This window comes from Lutra lutra, chromosome 2 (genome assembly GCF_902655055.1).
Source record: "Lutra lutra chromosome 2, mLutLut1.2, whole genome shotgun sequence".
Taxonomy (NCBI): domain Eukaryota; kingdom Metazoa; phylum Chordata; class Mammalia; order Carnivora; family Mustelidae; genus Lutra; species Lutra lutra.
The window spans coordinates 118,404,686-118,418,971 of NC_062279.1; the positions used below are offsets into that span (position 1 = coordinate 118,404,686).

Sequence of the window (14,286 nt, forward strand, 5' to 3'; positions counted from 1 at the left end):
GGAACCAGTGAAGTGCTGAAGAAAGGAAGGAGAAAAGTCCTCTTTGGGGCAGCAAGGCCGCCATGCTCTGGGGGCAGCCTGCTGCTTAGGAATTTGTAAAAATTGACATGTTGGATACTTTGCTTGATCAGTGTACCTACCTCTTCAGAAAACCCATCGCACAATCAGAACGGAGTTTCCATGGAACTGATTGCTACATAACCCTTCCTTTTTTTTTCTCCAAATAAAATAATTTTTCATTTAAATTCCTGTTTGGAATGTTTCAAATCAAGGAGCATAATGGCCCTGGGGCACCTGGCTGGTTCAGTCCTAGAGCCAGCAACTCTTGATCTTGGGGTTGTGAGTTTGAGCCCCATGTTGGTATAGAGATTATTAAAAAAATAAATAAAAAAAAGCTATATTGCCCCTAGATTCTAATGTTTTGGTAAAAATATCTCTAGAGTATGGTGAATAAAAACAATCACTCCCATATCCTTTTAGGGCAGGGTGGGGAGGGGGGAAGATGAGGGGTGGAGGGTGTCCTGCCTTGCTTAAAGAAAGTAGGCATCTGGAGTTCATATCCAGGGAAAGGAGTTGATCCCTCTATGAGCTGATGCTAAAATAATGAAAAACTCACCTAAATGTAATCTACCTGAAATAACCTTTTCTTCTTTTCCACCTTACCCGGTAAAAGCAGGCAGGAATACCTTCCAATTTCCACTCTCAAGCTTAATTTTAAAAATTCACTTTCTAATATCCATTTTACCTTAATTCTACCCATGTGAAAAATTGAGGCTAATGAAGATTCTACAACAGAGCTGATTTGCCTTAGGTCCCAGGCTTCCTTTATAAGGCTCTGTTCTGGGCCATGCAGCATTCCAGGCTTGGCACCTGTTTTGAAACATAAAGTCAAATGTGAACATGAGCCACATTTATTTAAGAAAAATATTCTTGGGGCGCCTGGGTGGCTCAGCGGGTTAAGCCTGTGCCTTCAGATCAAGTCATGATCTCAGGGTTCTGGGATTGAGCCCTGCATCGCATCTGGCACTCTGCTCAGCAGGGAGCCTGCTTCCCCCTCTCCCTCTGCCTGCTTCTCTGCCTACTTGTGATCTCTCTCTCTCTCTCTGTCAAATAAATAAATAAAATCTTAAAAAAAAAAAGAAAAATATTCTTTACTTCTCAGACATAGAAAGAACAGTGGACATAGTATATGATTACAGTCACTTTTCTCACAAACTCATCAAAATAATAAAAAACACATTAAACTTATAAAGTTACCAAACTTATTTAGATAGAGACTGAATGTATGTGTCTCTTCTAAAATTCATATGCTAATATCCTTACCCTCAATGCCATAGTATTAGCAGGTGGTACCTCTGGGAGGTGATTGGATCATGACGGTGTAGCCCTCATGAATGGAATTAGTGCCCTTATAAAAAAGACATCAAAGCACTCCCTAACCTCTTTCCCCACATAAGTACACAGTGAGATAGCTGTCTATGAATCAGGAAGTGGGCTCTCACCAGACACTGAATTTGCTGGCACCTTGATCTTAGACTTCCCAGCTCCCAGAACTGTAAGAAGTAAATTTCTGTTGTTTATAAACTACCCAGTCTATGATATTCTGTTATAGTAGTCTAAACATACCAAGACACATAGAAACAGAAAAATCATATTTTTAGATGCATAGATGTATACACGTACATATATGGTTAATGATCATAATTATCAAAATTATTTGACTATGCTATTTGTACAATTCCATACCCTGATGTTTACTTAAGTGTTCTCTTGTTAGCATAGCAAGGACATTAACATTTTAGATATAATAAGAACAAGTAAAGAATAAGTTATTATTTTCCAAATATAATCCACCAGGACTATGTTAATAGCATAACAAAATACTCTCTTTGGTTTAAATAAACAATCATCAAAGAATCAAAGAACTTTAGATACAATCTTGAAATATTCTAGATTAATTCCCTCATTTACAGAATGGAAATTTAGAGGAGTTCAGAAACTAGCCCAATCTCATAATGCACATCTAAAATTAGGACACCAGAATTCTGCTTCTGATCTCACATTCCTTCCACTATCTTATTCTCTCTCTCCTATCTCAGTTGAGAACACAGTTGTCCACATAGACACAAGCTGCACACCTTCTAGTGGTATACTGTAAATATGATCTCATATTTATCTATAATTATATGGATATAGCCTTATATAATTTGCACATCTCATTTATCAACCATAGTTTTAATCACAGCTGTAAATAGGGGTAATGTTAGCAAAATGTGGAGCCAAAGAATAATGGCCTTTTTATAATGTTAGGAAGTTTTTAGTCAGCAAAAAATTGTTAATGTGATAATATCAAACCAAAATGAATATTTTTTCTAACTGGAAGGGAGTAAATTTCTATACTATATTGAAGGGGGAACTGCTCCTATTAAAAACCTCTTGTTCACGTCTTTCAAACTATAGTTTTGTTCTGTTAGGGGATCTAGAAAATCAATTTCATTGGTTATGATCAAAAGATTTTCATATGAGGGGTGCCTGGGTGGCTCAGTGGGTTGGGACTCTGCCTTCGGCTCAGGTCATGATCTCCGGGTCCTGGGATGGAGCCCTGCTTTGGGCTCTCTGCTTGGCGGGGAGCCTGTTTCCCCCTCTCTCTGCCTGCCTCTCTGCCTACTTGTGATCTCGCTCTCTATCAAATAAATAAAATTAAAAAAAAAGATTTTCATATGAAATAGAAAAGAATAAAACATGAGAGTGCATCACTCACAGTCATAATATTGTTTTAAGAAACTAATGATTTTGTTCTATACATGTCCATGTTAACTGGATCATAGTGTAAAATATACTGCTTTTTCTGGGTTGCAGCCTACAATGTTTGAAGGCTACTCTTCTACCTACTGCTAGCTGCTGTTTGAAATGGAAAGGTCAGCACAGTTTTTAGCAACTGAAATGACTTTTCTTCATCACGTTAAAACTGTTATAACTAATTCTATAAAGAGTTATTCAGAATAAAAAGAATTTGAAACAGTAACAGGACAAAACTTGTAGAAAACAATTTAATCAGAAAACTTTGATTTTAAAATGTACAAAGTCTAGGGTGCCTGGGTGGCTCAGTCCATGGAGTGGTTAAGCTTCTGACTTCAGCTTAGGTCATGATCCCAGGGTCTTGGGATTGAGCCCTGAGTCTGGCTCCAAGCTCAGTGGGAAGTCAGCTTCTCCCTCTTTCTCTGCCCCTCCCCCTGCTCATATTCTCTCTCTCGAATACATAAATAAAATCTTTAAAAAAAATAAAATGTAACAAATCTTTAACATGCATTCCTGGGATATTATTTCCCAAGAATTAGATTGTTTTCTCCCAGCACAATTTCAGTTTCAGGACTTGTTTTACAGATAAGAAAAAGAAAGACTCAAGAACACTAATAGTTGAGAATTAGAAACAAATTCAGTCCTTTAGAATTTCTGCTTTATACATACCTATAATTCTTTGAAGTATTTCTATCACTAAATATTTTCCAATAGTTTTATTACTCTATTAAAAGGTGTTGTATTTCCCTCTTTTCTTTTGACTGTGAAGTGAATTTCAATAAGGAAGTTCAACTTGAAAACACTGGTGCCCTGAATATTTTTGTCATCTTTACAAAGAAAAGTGCTCTCCAGGGCAACTTCCTTTGGGCTCAGTGCTTCAGCCAATATGCTATGAGCAAAAGATATGGTGTTATTCTACTATTGTATTTCTTAAAGAACTACTTTAAAAACAAGTCAATCCAAGATGTAAAGTCGTGTGTGTGTGTGTGTGTGTGTGTGTGTGTGTGTGTGTGTGCATGGCTTAGATTTGTTAGTTTCCCAGGGGTGAGAAAATAAGTTTGATAAATTCCCAAACATCTTAGTATTTTTCATCAAGTCAAAGTACTACTATAGATATCACAATTCAGAAAAAGAAAATCTTTACTTGTGAAATGCTCTCGATGACTTCCTTATGTTCTCCTTCCCTTGTCTTTCACAAGGGTACAAAGATGCCAAGTATGTTTATCACCAATGCTTGAAAATAGAAGAAATTTCATTGTACTTTAAGACACAAAAGACTATTATCTCTTATGAAACCTCAGACTATTTCAGGGAAAGTATTTCACACAGGCCAATTCCAAGTGTTTCAGAATTGGGTTTCAATTCTGGTTCTACTTAGCATCCAGCACAAACTTGGGTAACTTTACTTCCCTGAACTTAAGTTTTCTCACCTATACATTGAGAGACTTTAACAAACTAATCTCTAAGATCCTTTCCATCTCTAAGATTTTAAAAAACCTTATATGTAAAACATGTTATAAAACTTGTTTTATAAAAAAATTGAAGGGAAAGAATATTTATATACAAATCATAATTGGGCTAATTGAAAAAAATCTGTTTTTATTTTTGGGTGTCATATTTTTTCAGAAGTTGACAGCAAAAGTACATCCTGAGCTCAATTCACAGATGGTATATGAAGCCTGTTACTGCATTTTCCAGAGACATGTTGATAAGTCCATTGTCAGTGAACATAGATAAGAGCCTCCTTAGATGAAGGCCCACACGGGGAAAAACAATTTTAGGTGATGACAGAAAAATGTTTTCCTGTTACCAATAACTTAAATATCATATCCACTTTTGATTTCAGATCAGAGCCAAACAAGTTTAAGCTACAGGTTTGTGCATATTTTTGTTCTTTTGCTCTCTCTCATTCTTTACATTCTAATTGTATTTTAATTTCTCATAGCTCTGATTTGTCTTTTTACTTTTATTTTGTCACTATTTTATGCTATTTGTTTGAATTCACTTTATTATTATTATTCAGAATTCACTTTAAATACTTCTTTTAGGATGATGTGAATTATTATGAATGAATGGATTGATTAGCTTAATATTTACTAAGCCTTCAAAAAATTGTTGGGAGAGAACTGAGTATTTTTGGCTTGAAAAAACAAAAATATTTTCCCAGTGAAGTAGTGTCTTATAGAAAAGTGAATATAGATTTCTGTTGTTACAAAGAAAGAAATAAGACCAGTATGTGGAAATTACTGATAGATTTCAATTCATTGTGATGAAAATTTCTTAAGTTAGTTTTAAAAAGGAATAGGCTGTACCACGAACATCAAGTTTTCTACCATGTCACCATATTTGAACAGAACTTGGACAACCACTGGTAGGGATAATCCTTCAGTGAGTGGGAGGCTGGATCAGATGTAATCTAAAGCCTTCCACATCTTTGAGATTGTAGTAAAATACATAGTACTGCAAGAAAAACAATATATAGGTTCTTATAGCATCACATTGTCATTGATGACAACAGTATTGGTAATCATAACAATAGCACTAATGGCTGTAATAATACATTATAGGACTTGCTTTTATCAAAAGATATCATATGTAAGTATCAAAAGATATCATATGTAAGTATTATTTCTCATCACAGTTTTACAGACAAGAAAATTAGAATGTTTCAAAGTGAAATAACATACAAGAATAATGAAATTGCCTAAGCTGACAATAACTCAGCAAAAATTAAGGTCACTGGCTAGTCACTAGCTGTGGTTAACTAATAGATGTTGAATATAGTATAGTAAAGGCTTAGAAAGATTGGGATGTATGGCTAGTAAAGTTTTGATTAAGGAAGAGCTGGTTATGATGCTAAGGATATTGAATTTGACCTTCTGGTGTTTAACAAAATGTTATGCTGCAGAGCTTTAAGAAGTCTGGTAAACACTCAACTCCTGAATTTCCTATCTTAGAAGAGCCTAGAGGACTTTCAGGGATTCTCTTCTCTACCTCACTTCCTCCCATATCTGCATTATTCTTTCAGACCAACTACTCTAAATGGCAACGTGCATTGCCACAAGCAGCTCTGAGGTCCCATCTACAGCTTTACAATCAGAGAGAAGATCCAATATGAAACTGCTCTGAAAGGATGCTGATTAGCTTGAGTCACCCATACACCAATCACTGGGCCAGTAAAGGGTGAAATACTCCACTTGGAGTTATGCCCACCCTATGGCTAAGTTATTATTAAAACCTGTGGGTGTGTTATTATTAAAAGCAGGAAGACATTCCTACCTACAAAGTTTTCTGGGTGGGATACGTAGTACAACGTCAATTTCCCTTTTTCCCATCTGTTGGCTTCAGCCTGCCTTTTTGATGCTTAACTTATGACCTATTACAAGCCTATAATTTAAAACTCAGTACTTAGATATGCCAAGAACTGGTAGAAAGTTTGAACTTAGAGGATTAAAAAGTGTTCAGTCAGGGTTTAGTCAAATTCTCGAGCGGGGTGAAATAAAGGGCACTCTTCTGTAATCTCTAAATGAGGAGAGGAGATATTATGAGTCTATTATCCACAGTTCAAATTATTTTTCAAGAGTGGAGAGAGGGGTTGCCTTGTCAGTTACATTTGCAAATAAATAATTACTGTACAATATAATTTTTATAATAGAAATACGCCCAAAAAAGGTGAAGGAAAGGCAAAGCTGTCTTGGAAAATCATGAAAGGTTCCATAAAGGAGGTAAGTTTTCAATTCAACTGAGACCCAAAGGATCCTGAAAGAACGTGGTAGGATCACAGAAAAGCAAGGAGTTCAGTGTGGCTAGTGTGGAGTAAATGGGCAAGAATGGCAAAAGATAACAGTCTGAAGCAAGATCATGAAAGGCCTTATTGGTGATGGGAAGCCCCTGAAAAAATCTTTGCAGAGGAATATCGTGATCATATTTTCATGTTAGAAAAATTAATAGAACGTAGGTTGGAGTGGAGTGGGAAAGAACAAAAGGTATTGCAATTGTCCAAGAGAGATGAGTCAGGAGAGGTGCTAATTACTTGATGGACCGACAGTGAGAGTAAACATTGAAGAGGAGTGGATCTGAGGGATACTTAAGGAGATGAGTCAATAGAATTAGGATAGAGGAAGTTAAGGAAGTGTAATATAGGGGTACTCCTGGATTTCTGTCTTGGGTAACTGGGTACCATTATCTGAAATAGGGAATGAAAATGGGCTAGTTTCCAGATAGGTGGGGAGCGTTATGGTATTGGGAATAGGGAATGTTGAAGATAGCAGGATCAATTTAGTACCTATTTAAGATATCTGTGGGCTATTCAAATGAAGACGTTGTTGCTTAAAAGTCTAACCTGAAGATATACATCTGGGAGTCCTTGGTGCACTGGGACACCTGGTAGCTAAGTCCCTGATGGAAAAGAGATTGTTTAAGGATACAAGAGGAGTAATGTAAGACAACAAAAGAAAATGGAGAGCTTAGGAACACAGAGGGCCTTAAAAAAATATTTAAAGTGTATCAGAGATGTAGTTGCAGAACCAAGAAATAGTGGTACTAGGGAAACCGAAAGGAGAGTTAATAGCGTTGTTGTTTTTTTAAAAATTTTATTTATTTATTTGACAGAGAAGACAAGTAGGCAGAGAGGCAGGCAGAGAGACGGGGAAGCAGGCTCCCTGCCGAGCAGAGAACCTGATGCGGGGTTTGATCCCAGGACCCTGAGATCACCTGAATTGAAGGCAGAGGCTTAACCAGCCACCCAGGCGTCCCCAGTGTTGTTTTTTAATGAATTTTCCCCCCCTCTTCCTTCAGAAGTTTTGAATTTCTTGAAGGAAGAAATTATGTCTTAACTTTCACTATGTTTTCTTTAGTGCTTAATTCAGTCAAGGGAATATAGTGAGTGCTCAATAAATTCATTCATTCAGTCTCAAGCAAAATGCACCTATATCAATATAAAATGTTTCTTCATTCTAATTCTTCAAATAAACTTATAGTTGCCTATGAGTTTACTTACATCAACTTTCATAACCTGTATGGTCTACCTGCCTCAGCTTTGAAATGAGTTTCAAAATTTTATTACTTATTGAGAAGGATCTTTGATACTAAAGATGGCAGTGGGGTTTTTTTAACTTCTATTTAAAAAAAAAAAAACAATATATTACCAAAGTTTAGCCCAATTTCGAAGCAGTAGCTTGTAACTTAAAGCTTGTTCTGAAGCAGAGTAAGGAGACAGCCAAATTCTTCTTACCACAATTAACTATTAACCGAGTCAACACGTTTATCCAGGCTTTCGCTTTATTTAAAGTCACGACACAAACAGTTGGGCAATATACATTCATGCCAATGGAAGCCATTTAACTGTAAGCAAACGATAACGATTCACAGAAAGCTAAAAGAAATTGCATACCCACATGCGATTTGGAAGCCAAGCCGTACAGGTTGTTTTTTCTCCGGTCACAATACTTAACCCAGTCCTTCGTGGGTCCGCGTTCCTGAGAAAATACCGAATATACTGACCAAGAGCACCGGAATAATCTCCTCCACTCAGGAGACCTATCCCCTCCTTTCCTCTACAACACACAAGTAAGCCACACGCACCTTCTCCAAGAGCTGTCTTAACACTCTGCTCTTGCCTTAGGGGTAACTTCAAGCTCCTGCTCTCGCGGGATCTCACGCCTTGGAGTAAGTCAACTGGATGGCGCGCCCAATCGAACCCCCGCGGGAATACAGCTCTCCAGGTCCGGAAAGCCGGGAAATCGCGTGTGGGGCGGGGTTAGCTCGGCGAGCGTGAAGGCGGGGCCTTTCCCGAGGAGGCGGGTCGGGTCTCCTGGGACCTGTTGATCGCAGGTGTCACTGCCCTGACTGGCCCTTGGGTGTTGGGGCGTGTGCGCATGCTCCGTGCGCAGGGTCGAGTTCTGGGTGGCGAGACCAGACTCCTCTGCTTCAGTTCCCGGTGAACCTCGGCTGCGGTGGCAGCTGTTAGAGTGTCAGACGGGTGTTGGCGCGAGGCAGAGCCGGGCCAGGGGGAGGTAGTCCGGTGGAAGTGGAAGGCCCGTATTTCTTTATCTGGACCACACTCTCCCTCTCGTTAGGAAGGCAGAGCTCAAGGTAAGTCTCCGAAACTAGTTCCTGGATAGAGATCCAGCGACCTGCGACCCCCGCCCCGGGCCTGAGTGGGAGACCCTTTCCAATGCCAGACCTCGTTTCTCCCGTAGCAGCCCTGCGACATCCTCCGCCCCCGCTCGGCGGACTCTTTGCCGGGATTCAGGCACCCGAGGTCACTCGCCTTCCCGCCCCCTTCCCGCTGGGTCCCGGCCGGGAGGAGATGCGTCTGGCCAGGCTGGAGGAGCGCGGGAGGCAGGAGGAGGTGCTGTATTTCCTGGGTCGTGGTTATTCACTGCTGTTGTGTTTGAGGCCAGACACGAGGCAGAACCTAGGAGTCCAGCTGGGTCGCTTAGTGCGTTGGGATTATGAATATCACGCTTACTTGGCCCCTGCCCCTCGCCTGCGGAGCAGCCACTGCCTCGCCCCAGCAGCAGCTTTTCAAAGGGGTCCGGATGGTTGTGTTGCGCTCCTTGGAGAAGAGAGATGACTGGATTCGTAGAATATTTGGGCTGGTGGCTTCTGGGTGGTAGTAGTAATTTATAAAGTTAATGTTTAGCTTTTAAACGGCGACTTATGGGGCGTTTATCAAACTACTTTCAAACATCGTTGGAGAACAGGAAGTACTTGTACAGGTGTACTAGGGAGGCTTTCTAAAGCCTGCAATCTGAGCGTGTTCTGAGGTCTTGTTATCCTGCCACAGGGTTTTCTCTGTCAGTGCAAAGTCTGATTAATGCTTGCAAAATGTACAGCAAGGCTTTATTTGTTAGACAGCAGAGTATGCCAGAATGTTTCCTTATCTGGAAAAATATATGTATTTTTGCAAGGGATTTTTCAAGGCTATTTGTGAGGGATGTTTAGATTAGGGTCTGATTCGCTTTTAATTCTGTTCTTTAAAGAAAAGCCTTGCTAATTCTGTGTCTAAAAGAAGTAGCAAGTGCTAACACAAAATGCTGATTGAGTATACTTTTGGCTAAATTGATACTTTTAAGTTTAATTTCCTATTTTCAGTTTCCCGATGATGGGCCTAGGCAAAGCTCTTTCATCTTGTGAAAGAGAAATTAAACAAAACAAAACAACAACAAAAAAAAACCCTTATTTTGCAAAAGTCATTTAGGATTTATCTGCCATTGTCATAAGAATTCCAAATAGACAGAATCACTGTTGCTAAGAGTTAATTATAGTCAAACAAAAACACAGTTTTTGTTTTTGTTTTACATTTTAGAGGCTCTTAAAATAAGCTTTTTGGATAGTATGCCTAGGTTCATGATTAGTGGTGATAACCCATGAAAGTGATTTATTTAAATTTGTTCATAAATTAAAGTCATTGGTAGTTATGTGTATTTTTTTTCCTACAGTGTAAAAATAAGTGACCAAGAACAGATCTTTTTTTCTCTATTAATTTAAAAACTTTTTTCTTTTTAAGATTTTATTTATGTATTTGACAGACAGAGATCACAGGTAGACAGAGAGGCAGGCAGAGAGAGAGAGGGAAGCAGGCTTCCTGCTGAGCAGAGAGCCCGATGCGATGCAGGGCTCAATCCCAGGACCCTGGGATCATGATCTGAGCCGAAGGCAGAGGCTTAACCCACTGAGTCACCCAGGCGCCCCAATTTAAAAACTTTTTTATAAATGCATAGCGTTCATGGGAACTTGACATTAGTTTTTTAAAAGATTGCTATTTTACTGTGACGGGGTACCCTTTTCCGCCTAGTGTGTTCTTCTCCTTGAAAAAGGAAATCTCGGGGCGCCTGGGTGGCTCAGTGGGTTAAAGCCTCTGCCTTCAGCTCAGGTCATGATCCCAGGGTCCTGGGATCGAGCCCCACATCGGGCTCTCTGCTCAGCGGGGAGCCTGCTTCTTCCTCTCTCTCTGCCTGCCTCTCTGCCTCCTTGTGATATCTGTCTGTCAAATAAATAAATAAATAAAATTAAAAAAAAAAAAGAAAAAGGAAATCTCTTTTCAAAAACTTATAAGTTTAGTACGTACTGTGATTCAAGATCTTTTATATTATTTAGTGTCAAATGTTTCTTTTAAACTATAGTGTCAAGAAATATAATTTTGAAATTATGGTTTAGAAGCTTGTTTTAGCGAAACGGAGAGTTAAAAATGAAAAATTTTAGTTATTTTAAGGTGATGTACACATCAAAAAGTCAAAATCAGTGTTGTTTTTCCTGTTGAAACTGTTTGGAATTCACTCACCTACCATGCTAGGGAGGATGTTGCTTTACCCTACAATTTTCCAAAAGTATGTTTGAAATCTATGAAGTGGTATATTAAGCTACTCTACAAAGACCTTTACTTATTACAATACTTAGCAGATCTTGTTATTTGACAGCTTTAACTATAAGGTGTTTCTTAATTATAGACCCCAAAGACAACCTACAGCAAGGTTGTTTACGTAATGCATCTGAAAGTATTTTGAATACCAGAGTGTGCTAGGATACTAGGGCCCCCAAAATTGTCAAGCCTACTGGTTCTCTTGAGCTCTTGGATTAAGGGAAGAAGTGTACTAATTTATGTCATCTTTGGAGAACTAGCTAGAGATTGGTGATAATACAAATGTATATTATTATTAATTTTGTATAGATGTAATGATTTTAGAAGATTTTGCATTACAAAAGATGCACATAGTAGGAATAAGAAATGGATGCAACCTGTTCCACCACAGGTAAAATCTTCAAAGATTATTTAAACTTTAAATAACTTTATATAATATCCTAATCTTGATGACTGCTGGTTGGGGGCTCCTGGATAGCCTTAGGTTGGAGACTGGTTGCCAGGGGAACCAACTCTGTGATTAGAGGAATTGAACTCTCAGTTTGTGCACCTTCCTCCATCTCCAGGGAGGGGAGTGTGGTGGAGGTTGAGCTAATCACTAATGGCTAATGATTTAATCAGTTGTGGCTATGTAATGAAGGCTCCATGAAAAATCCTAACTGGGGGCACCTGGGTGGCTTAGTCAGTTAAGCGTCTGCCTTCCGCCCAAGTCATGATCCCAGGGTCCTGGGATTAAGCGCCACATTTGACTGCTCAGCAGGGAGCCAGCTTCTTCCTCTTCTTCTCTCCCTGCCTGCAGCTCCCCCTGCTTGTAGGAGCTCTCTCTCTCCCTCTCTGTCAAATAAATAAATATAATCTTTAAAAAAAAATCTTAACTGAAGGGGTTTGGAGAGCTTTTGGATTAGTGAACATGCGGAGATGCTGAGAGGGTGGTATGTTGGGAGAGGGCATGGACACTCCATGCCCCTTCCCATGTACTTTGCCTACACATCTCTTCCATCTGGCTGTTTCTGCCGGTCTACTCCGTAATCTGAGTTCTGCGAGCTGTACTAGCAAATTAATCAAATTAATCATCTTTGAAAAAGATTGTGGAGACCCCCCCAAATTATAGGCGATTGACCAGAAGTATGAGTGACAACTTGGGACACATGATCAGTGTCTGAAGTGGGAGGGATGGCCTTGTGGGACTGAGCCCTTGACTTGGGATCTGACACTAACTTCAGGTAGATAGTGTCAAAACTGAGTTAAATTGTAGGGCACCCTGTTGGTGTCCACTGAGAATTGAAGAATGGCTTGTGGAAAAACACATTTGGTCTCAAGTGCTGTGAGAGTATAGAAGAAAATGGTTTTTACTTTAGCAGTTAGTGCAGGGCCTCGCAGGCTATTATAAAGACGTTCTGGGGTTTACTCTGAATGTAATAAAGACCCATTGAAAGGTTATAAGAAGAGGGGTGACATTGTGATTTTATTTTAGAAGGATCTTTTTGTCTGTTCTTGAGGATAGATTTTGAAAGGTAGGGGCAGAAACTAGAAGACAATTAGGAGGCTATTCTAGCAATCCAGGCACGTTTTGAAGATGGGTAATAGAAGAATAGAAGTGGAGGTGGTGAGAATTGGTCACATTCTAACAGATATGTGAGAAAGAAGAGTTAAAGATCATTCCAAGTATTTGTTCTGAGCAACTGGAAAGATGATGTTACCATCAACGGAGATGGGGAAGGAAGGTATAGATAAAATAGGAGTTCACTTTTGGGTTTTGTCAAGGCAAAGAAATGTTATGTTATGCCTGCTTAGGTATAATTCTTTTCTGGAGATGGTATCCTAAAGCAGATTGCTATAATCCATTGTCTTTACTGTTCCTAGTCTATATTCTGGATACACATGAACTCATGTCTTTCTCTAGTTAGCTACCAGTGGGAACTAGTGAGTAGGTAAAAGCCATAAGAGATAAACATAGTTCTTTTCTGGACAAAAAGAAATAGAGCAAAAAAGTGCAAAACATTGAAAATTATTTAAAATTTGCTGTTTTTATTGGTGGCGGTACAGTATTTTCTTATTACTTTAATCTCATTTTCTTTGTTTTATAAATTTTCTAGTACACTCTTCTCTAGTACTTCCACTTGTAGAGTAACAGTGGTTTTGTATGTCGAAGGACATTTTTCTTCAATTATATCTTCTTTAATCCTTTAATTTAGAAAATGAAGATACTTCTATAATGAATTAGATTTTTAATTGTGTCAACTTGCTGTGCATCTTTACCTTCTTATCTAGTTATCGAAAATGAAACCTTAAATACTTTCACTAGTTAGATGAACTGTTGTAGTATATCTATAGAAAGTCTTCAGTGTATCCTTGAGCTGCTATATTTCTTATTAGTGAAAAGATGTTAAAATGAAATTTTACTTTACAGTGTGATGGCTCGGCTGGAGTATATTTCCATAGCTTTATTAGCAGCAGTTCTATACTTCTATAGCATTATGGGTATTTCTAATTTTCTTGATGTAATACTTCTGTGTTGTTTTAAAAGTCTATATAATATTCTGTTTTACAACCAAAACAAACCCCAATAAATATAAAAGAACAAAGGAGTCTCATGGCTTTATCAGCTATTATATTAGTTTTCTGGGGCTGCTATAATGAAGTACAACCAACTGGATGTCATAAAACAATAGAAATTTATTCTTTCACAGCTCTAGGGGCTTAGAAGTCCAAAATCAAGGTTTGGCAGAGTTGGTTTCTTTAAGGGACTCTAAGCAGAAGCCTTCTTTCCCCTTTCTAGTGATGGCTGTCAATTCTTGGTGTTCCCTGACTTGTAGCTGTATCATTCCAATCCTTAAGTAGTATTCTCTCTGTGTCATTAAATAGTATTCTCTGTGTGTGTGTGTGTCTGTCTCTTCTTCTAATGATAACTGCTAGTCTTACTGGATTAGGCCCACCCTAATGACCTCATCTTAACCTAATTACATTTGCAAAAGCCCTATTTTCAAATGTTCACAGGCACTGTAGGTTAGGATTTTAATATGCCATTTGGTGGACATAATTCAACTTGTTTTATAGCTTAATGTTCATTTTAAATTGAAGAAAAGGGAACACTTCCAAACTTATTTTATGAGGCTATTTTT

At 38.6% G+C, this 14,286-nt stretch overlaps 1 protein-coding gene across 3 annotated transcripts in view; it reads left to right on the top strand.

The window, feature by feature from the left end:
- Positions 1 to 8,608: 8,608 nt before the first annotated feature.
- USP53 (ubiquitin specific peptidase 53) overlaps positions 8,609 to 14,286 on the top strand; it is a 65,904-nt gene continuing 60,226 nt past the window's right edge. For 2 of the 3 annotated variants that reach the window (XM_047718325.1, XM_047718326.1), the window contains exon 1: positions 8,610 to 8,892. The gene's annotated coding sequence lies outside the window, so the exon portion shown is untranslated. Of the gene's footprint in view, positions 8,893 to 14,286 lie in introns of all 3 variants that reach the window. The other variant, XM_047718323.1, reaches the window with a different exon arrangement.